A 15,141-nucleotide genomic window follows, 5' to 3' on the forward strand; every position below is an offset into this window, starting at 1 on the left:
CTGAGAAACCTGAAACCTCTTTTAAATTTACCACCAGTCAACTTCAGTGCTGGCTTGGTTGCTCAGTGTATTAACCTCCCAGCCACAGTAGTGACTGCCTGTCCTTTGAGGTACAGAGCCAGGCATCTGGCTCCCGAAACGGCTCTGGTCCTGCAGGGATTAGGATTAATTTGTCCAGGTGCTGAGACACACTCCTGTGACTGTATTGCTGGGCACCTTGGCTTCGCTGTAGTTACTGTGGATACTTGACAACTTCCCGTAGCTATTGCCAGGCTGCTGCAATGTAACACATACCCATGTGCTTCAGAGGTTTTAGTTTTGAGACTGGAAAAGAGATTAAGGGCTGGTAGTGTTTAATACTTCATCTTTTGGGAGAAAAAATTATGGAGGGGCATCCTCTGTGGAGAAATCACTGTTCTCTCTGTATTGTATGAAATAAATGCCTGTAGAGGCTTTCCCTAAAATACTGTGTTTTAATGCATTTTTTTCCATTGGTTGGTTAGTTTCTTGAAACATGCTGTCTACTCTCCAGTCCTTTTCCATTTCTAATACTAATTACAAACAGGAACTTGAAAATAATTCCCTAATAAAGGGTAGGCATCCCCAAATGGGTACAACTGCATCCTGCAGAAGCCATGCTTACCCCATAGGCATATTTTGATGATAAGTCTAGATATTAGGGTCTCAGCATGCAGAGTAGCTACAGAGAGCTGTTAGTTCTAAGTGAGAAATGTATTCCCTCTCAAATAATGCACATCTGAATCTCCTCATTGTTGGAGTCCTCTGTGGTACTGGTGGCGGTGAACCTGAAGAATAACTTCTGTTGGTTTTTAGGATGAAAGGAGAAGCTAATTTCTGTGATACATGGACAGTGAGTTTCTATCACAGAACTAAAACACTGTTTCCTACTACTAAAACACTGTTTCTACACCATTTAAAAAAAACACTGTCCTTTGCATCTCTCACCTCTTTTAACCCCCTGCATTCCTGTGCCCTGAAGGGAGTGCGATGAAAAATGGGGATGGCGGTAGCCTTAAGAGATATTTTGTTCTTAAATCCCTACTACTTTTAAGGAGGATTTTAGAAATCTCAACTGTATTTTAATTTGGTTTGTCAAGGTATAATTACCGTGAATGAGGTAAGAAACTAATTTAAACACAGCAAGTGTAGTGGAGAATCCAATTTTCAGAAATCAGTGGAAATATAATTGGAGTCATTAAGTGCTGACTTTAGTAATTAAGAATCGTTTTTTGACGTTTCAGGCTTGTGTTGCTAATTGTCTGAGGAGAGGGTAGAAAAATACGTTTTTTCAAGGCAAAACTGGTCGCTCCCTAGACTTGTGTAGCCAATGGCATGAACACCCCCTAGCCGCTCGGGGCGAACCTGCATTGTTCAAGATTTGCTTGGTCAGGTCCCGAGCCGCTCATCTGTTCCTGCCCACAGCAGGAGACATGTGAGAGCATGTTTTGGGGTCACCATATGACCAGCGGGTTGAGGAAGGTTCTCCTCTTCCTCTACTCCGCCCTGCTGAGGCCACATCTGGAGAACTGTGTCCAGTTCTGGGCTCCACAGTTTAAGGACAGGGAATTACTGGAAGGAATCCAGCAGTGGCTACGAAGATGATTAGGGGCCTGGAGCACCTTCCTTATGAGGAGAAACTGAGAGAGCTGGGTCTGTTCAGCCTGGAGAAGAGAAGGCTGAGAGGGGATCTCATCAATGTTTATAAATATCTCAAGGATGGATGTCAAGAGGATGGGACCAGACTCCTTTCAGTGGTGCTTAATGATAGGATGAGGGGCAACAGGCACAGACTGAAGCACAGGAGGTTCCATCTAAACATGAGGAGAAACTTCTTTACTTTGAGGGTGCCAGAGCACTGGAACAGGCTGCCCAGAGAGGTTGTGGAGTCTCCTTCTCTGGAGACATTCAAGACACGCCTGGACACATTCCTGTGCAATCTACTGCAGGTGAACCTGCTTTAGCAGGTGCGTTGGACTAGATGATCTCCAGACATCCCTTCCAACCCCAACCATTCTGTGATTCTGTGTACGTGTGACGGAGCCTGTGCTTCCCGATGCGTGGGAGGCTGGCGCTGCCTTTGCTGCTGCTGGGCAACCCCCTGTGCTGCACGGAGGAGCCCCCAAGGGCACCCTCAGGGTGGAAAAACCTGTCAGTGGCTGGACAGGCCAGGCTTCAGCTGCTCCATGTCTGGCCTTGGCCAGGGAGGGCAATTTGGCTGCCCCTCTGCTCTAGAGCAGCCCTTGGCATAGAAGCTGGAGCAGTGCAGGAGCCGCTCTGTCTTAAAAGGGGGCCTGGCCACACTCAGCCAAGGTTTTGGTAGCATAGTGAATGGCTACCAAGAGGCATCGCGTCATTGATTGATGGTGCTGTGCAGTGTCGTGTCACAGAGCTCAGAGCAAAAGCGAGTCTCTTCTGATAATATTCAGGAGAAGGATTTTTCAAAGCCAGAGGTGAATGCTGAGCTCCTTAACTTATCTTGCTTTCCAGCTTTCATCTTGTATTGCAGGTCCATCTTGATAAAACAACTGGATCTCTCTGCAGACTTAAAGTGCTGTTGAAGTTATTCATAAAAAGAACTCAGTGGTAGGAGAAGTGCAGCCTCATCACTTCTTGTTTGTAAAATTATGTCTAAGTCAGGATGTTATGCATTTTTAACTCCTGCACTTCAAGCAAGATGCTCAGCATGCTTTTGTTATGATAATGGGGAAACCATAAAAACCCCCTGACATGCTGATAGTTATCATCACATAAAACAAGCCTTATGTTTATTTTCCTATTAAAAATGCTATTTTTCCCAGAGCAATGGCATTTATAAGGCTTTTTTTTTGTTTAATTTTATTGTTTTCCAAAAACCCAGATAATGCTGTTTGCTTGGGCCTCAAGCATGGAAGCTGATGTGATATTTTTTGTGCTTTTGAGTTTACATATCCCCTAACAAATCCATCAGTGGCTGAGATCTCTTGCTCTGTGTTTGAGTCTGTAATTATCTTACAGCCCAGCAGAAGCTAGAGCTCAACTAGGAAGTTACTTAAAAAGTGTGTTTAAAACTTTGGCTGTGCTCATTTCTTAGGTGTGTGGAAACCACTGGCAATTTAAACATTTGTTTAAACCAGAAAATTCCCCCTTTGCAGTTGGAGTGTCTTTCACAGTGCTCCCCAAAATTGCGTTTCACTTCTCTTCCCAGGGCTTCTGACCTTTACAGCTGAACGGGTGGTTTCTCATGTACTTGTTAGCATTTGTGCTAGATGTGGGGCATTCTCTGAAAAGCATGGGATACTCTTTGGAGTTGGGCACCTGGTAGGTTGGGCAGCTGGGGATGGGCGCCCCAAGGGAGTGCTTATGGGAGCAGCCTCTGTCTCCTAGCCATGTTCAGAAAAAATATTATCGGTGTCCCTCCCCTGTCGCTTTCCAGCTATGTGGCTTTCTGGATAACACACTCAGAATACTTGGCGGTGGCTGAATGTGTTATGACAAAATTAGGTTGTAGCATGGAGGGTGTTTGTCTCTTCTCCCAAGTAGCAAGTGATAGGATGAGAGGAAATGGCCTCAAGTTGCACCAGGGAAGGTTCAGATTAGATATTAGGAAAAAAATTTTCACATAAAGTGTTGTCAGACATTGGAACAGGCTGCCCAGGGAAGTGGTGGAGTCACCATCCCTGGAGGTGTTTAAAAGACATGAGGTTCTTTAGGGACATGGTTTAGTGCTAGAGTTAGGTTACGGTTGGACTTGATGATCTCAAGAGTCTGTTCCAACCAGAATGATTCTATGGTTCTGTGAAAAGCACTTGAAATAGCTCAAACAGGTTGGAGATATGCCAAGCTTTACTCTTTGCTGCTCGGTCTTCCACAGACCCAGTGAGCAGCTCTTGTGTTTGGTGATGGGATTTCCAGGCTGGGGTGCACGCTGGGCTTTCTGTAGGTTGTTGCCCCCTTCTCCCAGGCACTGGGTGTACCCAGTTAAGCTCCAGCTTGCAGCTGCAGGTTAAGGGGCATAATGAGGATATGCTTTGCTTCAGGCATAATTTCTTTCCTGTTACTTTTTTCTTCCATTTCCCTTTGTTTTATTTCTTCAGACAGCCTGTGTTACTGCCTAATTGGATTACTAGGTCACTTACTGACTGTGGGCCCTACAGGATTGGGTCTGGTCCCTGATGCTTAGCAGTTTCGGGGGCTCATGTAGGCTGGCAGCCTGCTAAGCCGCTACAGTCCTGTGGGGCCTCAGCAGAAAATGGCTTTCCCTGCCAAACGCTGCAGTGGCTGCATGAAGGAATGGATCCATTCCTGCGTTTCACCTGGCTTTTTAGCTTCAGGGAGAAAAAATTTAAAAATTCTTTGGTTTAAAGTGTGCTGTGCAGTGCATAGCCTCCAAGTAGGACTGGCCATCTTCTGAGAAACACATCTAAATGTGAAACCTTAAATGCAGTTCAGATGTTTGCATAGAGATGAACAGCTCTTACTTAAGAAGTGTGTTCTGTATCTTAAACAAAACACCTCCTTGCAGTTTCCATGGTAAACTCTTCTTCATAATTGAATAACAGTCATAAATGGTTACATAAAACACAAGCAAAATGCTGCACCATAGCTGAAGGCTCCACTTGTCAGCTCTCTGTTTGCTCTTTGCACAGGGGAGCACGCTGGTACCTGACGGCGGGGCTCGACACGGGGCACAGCTGTTTGGCGCATCAGTCCTGCAACCCCGACTGCCAGACCGCAGCTTTCCAGAGAGGCTTCTCGCATTCATCCAAGAGCCACTGTGTAACTCGTCTCCAGACCCTTCTGCTTAGGAGAAGCCAGCTAGAGGAACCATGAAGACCAAAATCTGTTGATGGGACTACACAGAGAAAAACTCAGACCCTCTGCTTTAAAGGTATCTCTCTGCAGATAGTGCTGTTAAGCTCGCTCTTTCCAGTGCTGCTACGTCCATCTAGAAGCTGTTAGACCTTTGGAAGACAAGAGATCTTGCTAAGGTGAGTATAAATGATATGTCAGACAATGTTTTTAAAACTTCATTCCCCCCCCCCCCTTTTTTTTTCTTCAGTGACTGAGGTATTTTCAATAAAGAATAAACAAAGCTTTACTACTTCTGAGACAAGAACTTTGGTGCTGTTATACCTCTTAGGTTTTTACAATCTAAGTATGTGGGTGTCTGTCATGTTGTTGTATCCCCCTCCCCATTCCCAAGTGTTTTTATTTATGAGGATTTGAGTCTTGCTTCCTTAAAATTTGTCACATGGACCAAGCAGCAGTTAAAAAAAACCCACAAAAACAAAAAACAGCACCACCCTTGGTGTGAAGTAGACCTCAATGTTTTGATGCCTGAAGTTTGGCAATGCTGTATTTTGACTGGTGAAACTCCATGCAAGGAGGGGGCTTCTCCTCCCAGGCAAGTGGATACCCATGTCTTGCACTTGGTATGTGCATCACCAGTCCCTGCTGAGGGCTGTTCTCCTGCACCCTGGTCTTCTGCCCGGTGTGTGTCCCTGTCAGTGGCAATGCCAGAAACGTGCCGGCGGGTTTCCCAGCCAGAGGCAGAGACGGCAGAGGTACGGCTGTAGGCTGCTGGGACAGGGCAGAGTTGCAGGGCTCAGCTGGGTGCATGACATGGAACCAGCCATGTGTGCAGTGGCCTTGAGTCTGCTGCCTTGACCCTTCCTGTCACTGCATGGCACGCTAGCCCCCCTAAATCCCTGCCTGTGGGCTACGTGGTGGTGGGGGTAGGTGCTGTGTTCTGGGTCAAGCAATGCTGCACAAACAGGTGGGTGATGCTGAAGCATTCCCCGTGTCTCTGCGCCTTTTGTGTTGGACTGAGATCATGTCCAGGGGTGTTTATGTCACCTTGGAAGGACTGCATGTGACATCTGACTTGTGGATGTTGTTTTGCCGCTTCTCCCTCACTGTATCACTGCTGATTTGCAGGCAGTGGCTGCTTCTCCAGCACTGTGCTCTCGATGCTTCCCGATTGCTGCACATATGGTGTGTGAAATTACCCGGCGCTTGGTGGCCCGTGTGGCACCGGCAGTGCCAGCTAGCAGCGGGGTGGCAGACCGAGTTCTGAATTTTCCTCTCTCCTCCGGAGGGAGGGGGCGAGAGTTTTTGTTCTTTTGTTCGTCTGAGTTCGTATTGGAAATAAGCCCGCTGCCTGCATGTGGAGGGAAGAGGAAGGGATGCAGGGGAGGTGACAACAAAGCCATCATCTTGCTTTGCTCTATCTGGGCAGCAAGATGTGGTGGGGTTTCTTACTTCTCGCTTTGGCAGTAGGTGCAAGTTGTCCCTATGCTCATGGGCTGGACACGAGCATCTCGGTGGGAAGCCTGTGACACTGGTGCCTTGGTGCTGTGCATCTCTGTGCTTTGGGCCAGTGGTGAGCTTGCCCTCTGAGAGAGGATTTGGGGTTTTCCCATGGCTGTCACTGGCCCCCATGTCTGTTCAGGTCCGTGTGCTTTGGCCCGTTACTGCACTCTGGTAAGGTGAAGGTGGCTTTTGATGGTCCCCACTCTTTAGGGTGACTGGTCCCTATGCGTGGCACCAGGGGCTGGGTGGGGAGGGGGTTTGCAGCCTTTGAGTCACTGTGTAACCCTCCCCTCTCCTTTTTTGGGGGAAGAAGAGGAGGGAGGTGGGGAATGAGGACGGATGGTGTTGCCTTCATCCTTCCTGTGGCTGTTGTGGTCCCTCCACCGTGCCGCATGCCCTTGGGCAGCAGCCCTGCCAGCCTCCCCTCACAGTGCAGAGGGGCAGTGGGGCTGTCTGGGGGCTCTGGACAACGTCGCTGTGTCAGCTCCCACCCATGGCGCTTTCTGCACAGCCTGAAAGTGTGGAGGCCTCGTTTGCTTCTGATGAAAGCTGAAGCCCTGCTGAAGATGGAGCATCCTCTGAGGATGCTCCTGGCCATGGACATGTCTGAGAGGGGCTGCTTCCTCCTCCCCACCACCCCCCTGTTTTTTTCTCGTTTTCCCTCAGGTTTTTGCTAACCATGAAGCCACTAATGTAAAATGAAGGCATGGAAATTTCATATTGTAGCAATTAATCAGCCCTCCCTAATACTTTCCAGTTGTAAATTGCCAGCGCTAACAGATGTGTGCTGTTGCAACTGATCCTGCCAGGAGCCAGTGGTGGGTAATGTTTGGTCAGTTACCATGTCCTGGGAAGCTGTAGTGCACCCCTACCCCAATATACCACTCTAATTAGTTTAACAGAAGTTTCCAGTTACAAGTTAAACATGTTTTTACTATTTTTTCCCCCCTTCTATACTTAAGCAAAACTAAAATAGAAAAGGTGCTATATTGTCACAGGACAGCCAGTGCAACTTTCTAGGTTTTGGCTTGGTCTCTGCAGCACGTGAGAGCTGGTCAGTAAATTCCTGTTTGATTTTGGTAGGCACAGGATTATTTTTGCTGAAGGCCATACACACACAGATCTCCTTGTCAAGGATTTAGAGAAAAAAAAAAAAAAAAAAGAAAAGAGGAATTTTCCCTTTAACAATGTGTTGTTGCACAGAAGTGGGATTTCTTGCCCTCTGGCATCCCAAAGTCAGAGACCTCTGAGTAGCAGAGGTCAGGATCTGGGGAGGGAGGGGGAGGTTATTGTTTCAGGCAGCATCCCGCTGATGTGACTTGTCAAGCGCAATCTGTACAAAGCAGTGCTGTTCCCCATCCGCCCTGCATCGTCTGCTGGATGTAGCTGGCTGGCGCATTTTGATTAAAACGTTGCAGGGAGGGGAAAATAAGGAAGAAACTAAGCGCTTTTCCTATCTTAGATTTTTAGGAGACACTTAAGGGAGTACACTTGGATGAATAAGGGCAAAGGCAAATTGCAAAAAGCACTTACTAAACTTGTCTGGGGATTTCAGCCCTGTAGTTTGTAGCGTGAAAGCTGGGCTTTTCTATAAGAAACAGCAATAAAAGCCGACAAGCTTAAAGACCCAGATTAATTTAGAAACTCTGCAGTTGTGGGAGGAGGGGTGGAAACAGAAGTGCAGCGACTCAGACTGACCTTTCCATCAACTCCACCGCGCTTCCAAAAACACGTGTGGCGTCTGAGCCATGGTCAAAGCCTGGGATCCCCCAGGTGGCACGGGGTAGGCTGTACCTCGGGCACTGAGCTACCACCTTGCTTCCCAAATGGCACTGCACCTCCCCAGGGTGAGCTGAGGCTGTCTCAGTCTGGCCGGTCAGCATGGCACGGTGTTGCTGAAGGAGCGGTGCTAGAATCTGTCCTGAAAGTGCTGTGCAAGGTGCAGAGGCTATTTTGCAATAGGTAGCTGGTCTTTTGTGCAGCTTACAGAAGTTGGCTCGCAGTTACACGCGCTGACGCGGATCAGTAGCTATTATAAATAATTTAATTATCCTGATGACCCAAAGTAACAAAAGAAACGGGCCTGTTCATGTCAAGCTGTGATGGTGAGTGTGGTTACTTTACTTCCCTCTTCTGCTCCCTCCTCTCCAGCATAAAGCTACAAAGTGAAAGATGATACCAGTATTCCTCTTTCCCAGGCTGCTATATACAATTGTTTCTATGATCTTTGTTTATACAGATCTATGGCAGATTAAAGCGCCTTTTAAAATTGGAGTACTTTTCTGGAGGCTGGGTGAGCCTATGTATGTATCTCACTGAAAATGTTTCAGACCTCCTGGTACCTTCCATCTTCCTTCCATAACTTTACGTTTGTGCAGCTGTGCATTTTGTGTCCCCCCACAAGCTCCCTGCTGCTTTTAACCATTTCTGCAGTCTAGTAAAGCTACAGCCAGCCTCCATCCCAATAGATACTAAGCTTTATTGCCTTCAGCGGGAAGCAGGGAAGCCAGCTTATCTGTCTGCGGGGCCCTTTGGAGGGAACTGGGCACCTTAGTGCAGGTGAATGCTCTCACACACACGCGTCAGCCCTTTCCACAGATCAGGAGCAGCAGGGGCTTGGAAAGACATAGCAGGGCTTCCCAGAAGGAAGCAATGCTATGGGAAATAAAAGCTGAGTCATCTCATTCCCTATCTCATCTTTGTCAATAGGATGGGTCTCTTGACTGCTAAGGATTTCACTTCCCCTTTAGCCTTCTCTGTACTGCTTCCCTGAGGCAGGTCATCTTATGACCAAGCTCTCTCCTGAAGTTGTTTGTAAGGAGGTATGCATTGTAATACATGTATCTGTTCATGTGCAAATATCACACGTACGTATATATTATAATTTATATTTTGTATAATGGCATCTTATCAGCTTAGGAAGTTACTAGATTGCTTTGTTCAAATGTTTTTACTGGTGTAGAATGGAATATTTACTGACAAATTTCTTGAAGTCTTTTTTTCTGCCCTTCAGTTGATGATGGTTTAAGTAAAAAAACCTTGCTTTAGGAGCATGTCAGAGAAATACTGTTTTGAAAAGCTGTTTGGTTTCTTAGGAGCATGTGCACATGTGTTTTTCTCTTCATGATCTTAGGTTTCAATGGCATTTAAACTCCATTTTTCAAAATTGAGTTATTTAGAAGCATTAGCCTCTTTAACATTACCTAAAGTGAACAAGACTGTTTCATAAATTGCTGCATGTGTATAACCATGTGCATAGTATCATCCTTACAGGGCCCAAGGAGCATCTCTGTATCGCTGCAGAAGCTTGGGAGCACCTTTGTGCTTTGCCTCCAAGTAGTGCAGGTGACTCGGCCAGAGCTCACACAGCAGAACACGCTGTGGATATGGAGGACTGCCAGGTTTTTGTGACTGGCCAGGGAAATCCCGCTTCTGAAACAGTCCCCTTTGAAGAGGTCTTTGGGAGGCAGCTGGCAGAGCACAAAACCCTGTGTTTGGTGCTGTGGTTAAGATTTTTAAGGCAGCTGCAGTTGGAGCTCTGAATAGTTTAGCTAGGTCCTTATTTTTGCTTGCCCAAATGCTTCACTGAGTAAGAGTTGTTTTGTTTCCAGAGCACAGGAGCAACAGGAGAGCTGGGGCTTCAGCTCTGAACAGCACTGAAGCTCTGTGTGTTCAGTAGAAATGTGAAGAGCTTGCTGCCTGGTTTGGTGTGCTGGCCTGTCCCTTGGAGCCCCATGTCTACATCTTCTGCCAGGGCCATGCCACCCTATGGGCAGGGATGATCTGTGCAGGGGGTCCCTGTGTCTCACACACGTACGTGAGGAATCTGCAGCCCAACGGTAAACGAGTCGGATGGACCTGGGCCTTCATCTGAAAACTGTTCTTTCACAAAGGCAGGGAGCTGGGCACTGTATTGGCACAGAACAAACTGGTGTCTCGCGTGTTGCCTGGTTTGTGGTTGCTCCACCAAAGAGAGTTGCAAGCCCTGCTGACCAGAGGCCTGTGAAATGTGCCCAGAACTGTGGTGGAATCGTCTGTCCAGCTGGATGTCCGTCAGTCGCCTGTGGCAGAAGTTTCTTCTTCAGGCTCGGTGGTCATTTGGCTCTTGGTGTCACTCCTACAGGTTACAGCAGTAATCTTTAAGCCTGGTGGCTCTGTGAATTTCACTTAATTCGTGTTCTCTGTGCTGTTTAGATCTCTCATAGATTTGAACCTTTTTATTTCAGAACTCAAAATGGAGGAAAAGAGCATGCTAATTCACTTTCAGTGCCTGGCTGTATTGGGAGTACTCTCAGTTACCAGTGAGGGATGCTTAAGTTCGACTAAGTCCTGAAAGGCACTTTTCATTTGCCTATGAGGCCTAAGTGAGATTATTATACAAGCCTCTCCTCAGCAGTTTGAAACCTAATTAAATGTTCTCTATTCTAAGGGAGATACTGTTTTAATTACGGAAGCCTTCTTCTGACATGCAAAGCACTCAGCCACTAAGAAGAGTATGGCGGTTTTCTAAACTTGATCTGCACGCTTTCTTAAGATCTCAGTTTCAGTGCAAAGCCGACCAGAAGATACGGCAGTAAGGTATAAATTACACAGTCTTTTCCAGTTTGCGTCATCCAGACCTGGTGTTTTTGAGCATTAGCACGCAAGTTTCCATTCTTCACTGTTCGTGGAGAGAATGGAAAATAGTTTATAACCTTCTTCCCTCCTCCCTTTGTCCTTTCTTTACCATCTTTGCCCTGTTAACTTTCAAAAGACATTTATTGAGCTGAAAGCTTAGAATTTGGATACAAAACTGTTGTGGTCTTTTATAAAATACGTAAGACTATCCAGATGTGTAACAGGTTGATGTGAACCGAGGCTCCAGTAATTTTGAAAATGAGAAGATATCCATGTGTGCAGCTCCTAGAAAACTGATCCATCAGTTTTTTGTGGGATTTTGAGCATCTGGAATGATTTCCTAATTTTGCAGTAGACTTAGTGTGCAATTGAGGGCTAACTGCCTCATTTCTGTCTGCCTAATTTACTCCCTTGTGTAAAAGACAAATAATATTGATACAAGAGAGTTGTATGAACAAACGCTTGTGATTCAGCAGTGGTGTGACCTGCGTAAGGTACTGTTTAGATATCGTTAATTCTGCCTTGGGGGCAGCAAGATGCCTTGTACAACCTTTTGAAATTTCTTTCAAGCCTGTGATCTAGGCTCCACTGGCTCAAAACAACCAGACGTGTTTCACGTAGGAGTTCAGCTGAGTCTTGATGGAAGTCCTAACCATGTTTCTGTATAGCATGGCATTTCACTTGGCTTCGCACGTTACCCTGGTTAGTCATCTCTCATCTTAATTTTTCCTCCTCTTCTGACTTGCAAGCCAGATTCTGCTTAGTGGATGGTGCATATCGTTACAAGAATTTGCCCTAGCAACCAGATAAATTTCCAAAAATAGCTTATTCCATTGTCGTAGAGCATCTCTGAACCTCAGGATGTTGTACTGCAGTCTCTCAGAGAGATTAAAGGCTGTTGTTTTGTTTCTAATGGTCGGACAAAAATAAACTGTGCGGTGAGTGGACTTGACTCTGTGCACAGAGTAAATGCTATTTGAGACATGAGAGAAATTCCTGCAATGTTTACGTGCTGAAGAAAAATGCCTTTGAAGCCAAGGTATTTCTTCTGTGTATCCATGTGTATGATTTTGTTTACAGCTTGTTATCTGAACAGTCATCTGCTCAGTGAGCACCTGATCTTGAAAGATGTGTAGTGCCTGGGTTGGCCATGCCAGGTTTGAAGCTATCAACTTAAGTGGCTGCTCTTGGGCCTTTGGCCCCTGGTACCTGGAGCAGCTTGGCAGCAGCTTCCTAGGCTGAAGAGTGGGATGGCTGGTTAACGAGATCTTTCCCTGCTGGGAACATGGGTATATAGGACTCTGCTGCTATTTGTTTTTTTGTGGTAGTTGATGCAGGAAATTTTTTAAGGAATTTTTTTTCAGAGTGTGGCCATTTTCTTTTCCCTGTCTCTCCAATCTAAGAAATTTCCAGTATTTGGGTTACCATTGCATTTCCGTAGCACTGCAAGAGCATGAGAATTTAGAGAGATGTGTTCAGCTGCCCATCATCTTCTGCTGTGGCAGTGCTTTTTGCAATGGTTATCTTTTCATTGCTTTTGGAGGGCATTCTGCAGTCTGGCGTGTTGTTATGTTCCCCTTTTCTGATTATCTGCTTCAGTTATCCTCCAAATCCTTTCCTCCAGCCATCTCCTTTTTGCTATATTTAAAGCTATCCCTTACAGCTCATATATTTTTTAGAAAAATCTTTCCCTAGATGTTTTTCCTCTTAATGCAAACTCAAAATGCGGAATTTTAAATAACTTGACGTCACCCCTGCGTTTTATGCATAACTTTAATTGAAGTTGCATTGAAAATGTAAATGCTCTCTTATAAAACTTGAAGAAATCAGAAATGTTCTCGCTATACTTGGGTTTAAAACTGGATCTGAATTAGAGAAGGACTAAAGAAGCTACTCTGGACTCGAACAAGGAGCATTGGCAGTAATCAGAGGACTTGGCTGGAAAGTGGGAACCCAGGTTCAGGTTCCTGCTCTTCCCAAGACATGTCTGATCCTCCCAGTTGAATAGCCATGGGATGGATTGGTCTTCTGGGATTTCTCTTCTCCTTTGAAAAGAAACATCTATCCCTCAATTGAAAGACTTTTCATATATTAAAAAAAAAAAAAAAATCTACCTCTTGTTTTCTGGTACATTTTTTGACAGTCACCCGCTGCTTTGCCTGGAGGGGCGCAGCAACTTGAACCTCCAGGTTCAGTCCATGTGGCTCTGTCTGTGAGCAAAAAAGCTGAATTGATGAGAATAATGGTGCAACCAATTGCAATGTGCATTTTGGAGAGCAGGGAGGAAAAGCAATCATGGAATACACTGTGCTGAAATGCTGGAGTGTGAGGCTTGTTCTGCAGTCACAGAACTTATTTACTCCACAGATTTCCCGCTGCCCTATCTCCGAGGGGCAGCCGTGTTTTGGAGCAGTGGTTTCTCTTGCCTGGGCTTGCTTGTGTGCTAAGGTAAATAGCTCACAAAGTAACATGGCTGTTTTAAACAGCTTACCCCTCATCTTGAATGAGAAGAACAGGTGTGTTCAATGAAAAAACAAAATAAAGGCAAGGTGTGCTAAATACTGGCTTCTTTTTAGTGTCATATGAAGGAGTATTATACCAAATCCATTTTTTATCATGCCCATATGCTTTTTTCTTTTTTTTATGGTAGACTTCACTGAAGAGTCAGCTGGTTCTCTGGACGTTTTGCTGAGAGGCCTCTTTGGCTTTATCTGATATGAATTATGAATGTGAATTTCATGGTGCAAAAGGATGACAGTGAGAAGTGACATTATGGGCTTGGACCAAAGCCAAGTGACATCCATGGAAAATTCTTGAAGTTACGTTGGTGGGTCTCTGTTGTGTCCAAAACAGCTTAATTTGTTTCACGGTTACCACTGTTAAATAGCTTTTAGAAGATAGAAAGAATGATGAGTTTATGCTCATTTTTTTATTCAGTGTGATAGGTCTGGGTCAGAAGAGCATCTGCTGTTAGGAATTGAGGGAGACAAATGCGTAGTACATGAGAGCTTTGCTTCTGATTTGATCAAGCTGTACCATGCAATCTTTTCTTACTCCTCTCTGCAAAACTAAAATGTTCCTTTCATACCATATGCTTATTAATCGATCTGTATTCCTTTAAAATACAGCTTTAACCTGTTTAAAAATACAAAGCAAAACAAAAAACAACAAAAACCCAACCCCAAACCCAAAAGTTAATTAAAACAGTGGCAGGTAATCCATTTTGAATGTGTGTTTACATGCAAGATGTAGGTTCCTGGGGGCCAGAAGTTACGTAGATTGTTAGTAAAGAAGATGGAGGACTGCTCAGATTAAAGTGGGGTGCCAGACATTGATTTGCTGGTATGTATGTGGGAGAGGAAAAGACAATAATCAGATGTAATATTTACACTGAATTACACAGAGAGGGTTTAATTATTTGTATTCTCTAGAGTATTCTGTATTCTCTAGTGTATTCTTGCCATATGTGTTTCATTTCCAGACGTTTATATACATTATCTGCTTTTCATTCCAAACAATGTAACATTTATTACTAGTTTCACGAGTTGTTGTTTCAAGGGGGAAAAATCTGTACAAAGCTGCCTGTAACTTTGAGTTCTGCTCTGGCACCACACCATACGCAGCGTATACCATCTGCATCAAAGAGGATGATTAAAAAAAAAAGGCATATCAACCAAGTTACTGTGTAGTTGTCTTAAAGTCATTTACAGTCCTGAAAATCTTTTCGAGGAGTGTTCCTGATGCTTTGTTGTTGGTCAGTAAGATGGCTTTTCACCCTTAACACCTCTCCATACTGTAGGGAGAAAATGAGGCTCTTGTTTTCAGAGTGGTGATGTGCATGTCCCTGCTCTGCAAGTTGTTATGGTGAGAGGCAGCCTCGGTGCTGCCTTGGGGACCTGGCCCCAGCACCTCTCCTGGAAAAAGCCCCTGTGTTCTGCTGCTCCATAGCCAGTGCTGGGGATGGGATTCAGCCCTGGGAAGAATCTATAGACCCCTCTCGGTGGTCCCTCAGGTCATGCAGAGCTGCACTGTCCCCTCCCTGAGCACCACACGGATGGGTCCTGGGCGAGAAGGGCAGAGAGGGTAGCGGTGCCACGGTCACCTCTCTGCAGGAACAGGGGGTGCATGCACGCGTTACGTGGAGCAGCCCAAGAGGTGCTGGATTAAAGCTGGGCTGTGAGGAGATGGAGGGTGGGCATCTTCTGCACTGGA

At 45.6% G+C, this 15,141-nt stretch overlaps 1 protein-coding gene across 1 annotated transcript in view; it reads left to right on the forward strand.

The window, feature by feature from the left end:
• TIAM1 (TIAM Rac1 associated GEF 1) overlaps window positions 1-15,141 on the forward strand; it is a 198,814-nt gene that overhangs the window by 35,291 nt on the left and 148,382 nt on the right. Inside the window, exon 2 of the mRNA XM_082076393.1 lies at window positions 4,647-4,988. The gene's annotated coding sequence lies outside the window, so the exon portion shown is untranslated. The remainder of the gene's footprint in view (window positions 1-4,646; window positions 4,989-15,141) is intronic.

The sequence above is a fragment of the Streptopelia decaocto genome, assembly GCF_964273445.1.
Source record: "Streptopelia decaocto genome assembly, chromosome: 1".
Taxonomy (NCBI): domain Eukaryota; kingdom Metazoa; phylum Chordata; class Aves; order Columbiformes; family Columbidae; genus Streptopelia; species Streptopelia decaocto.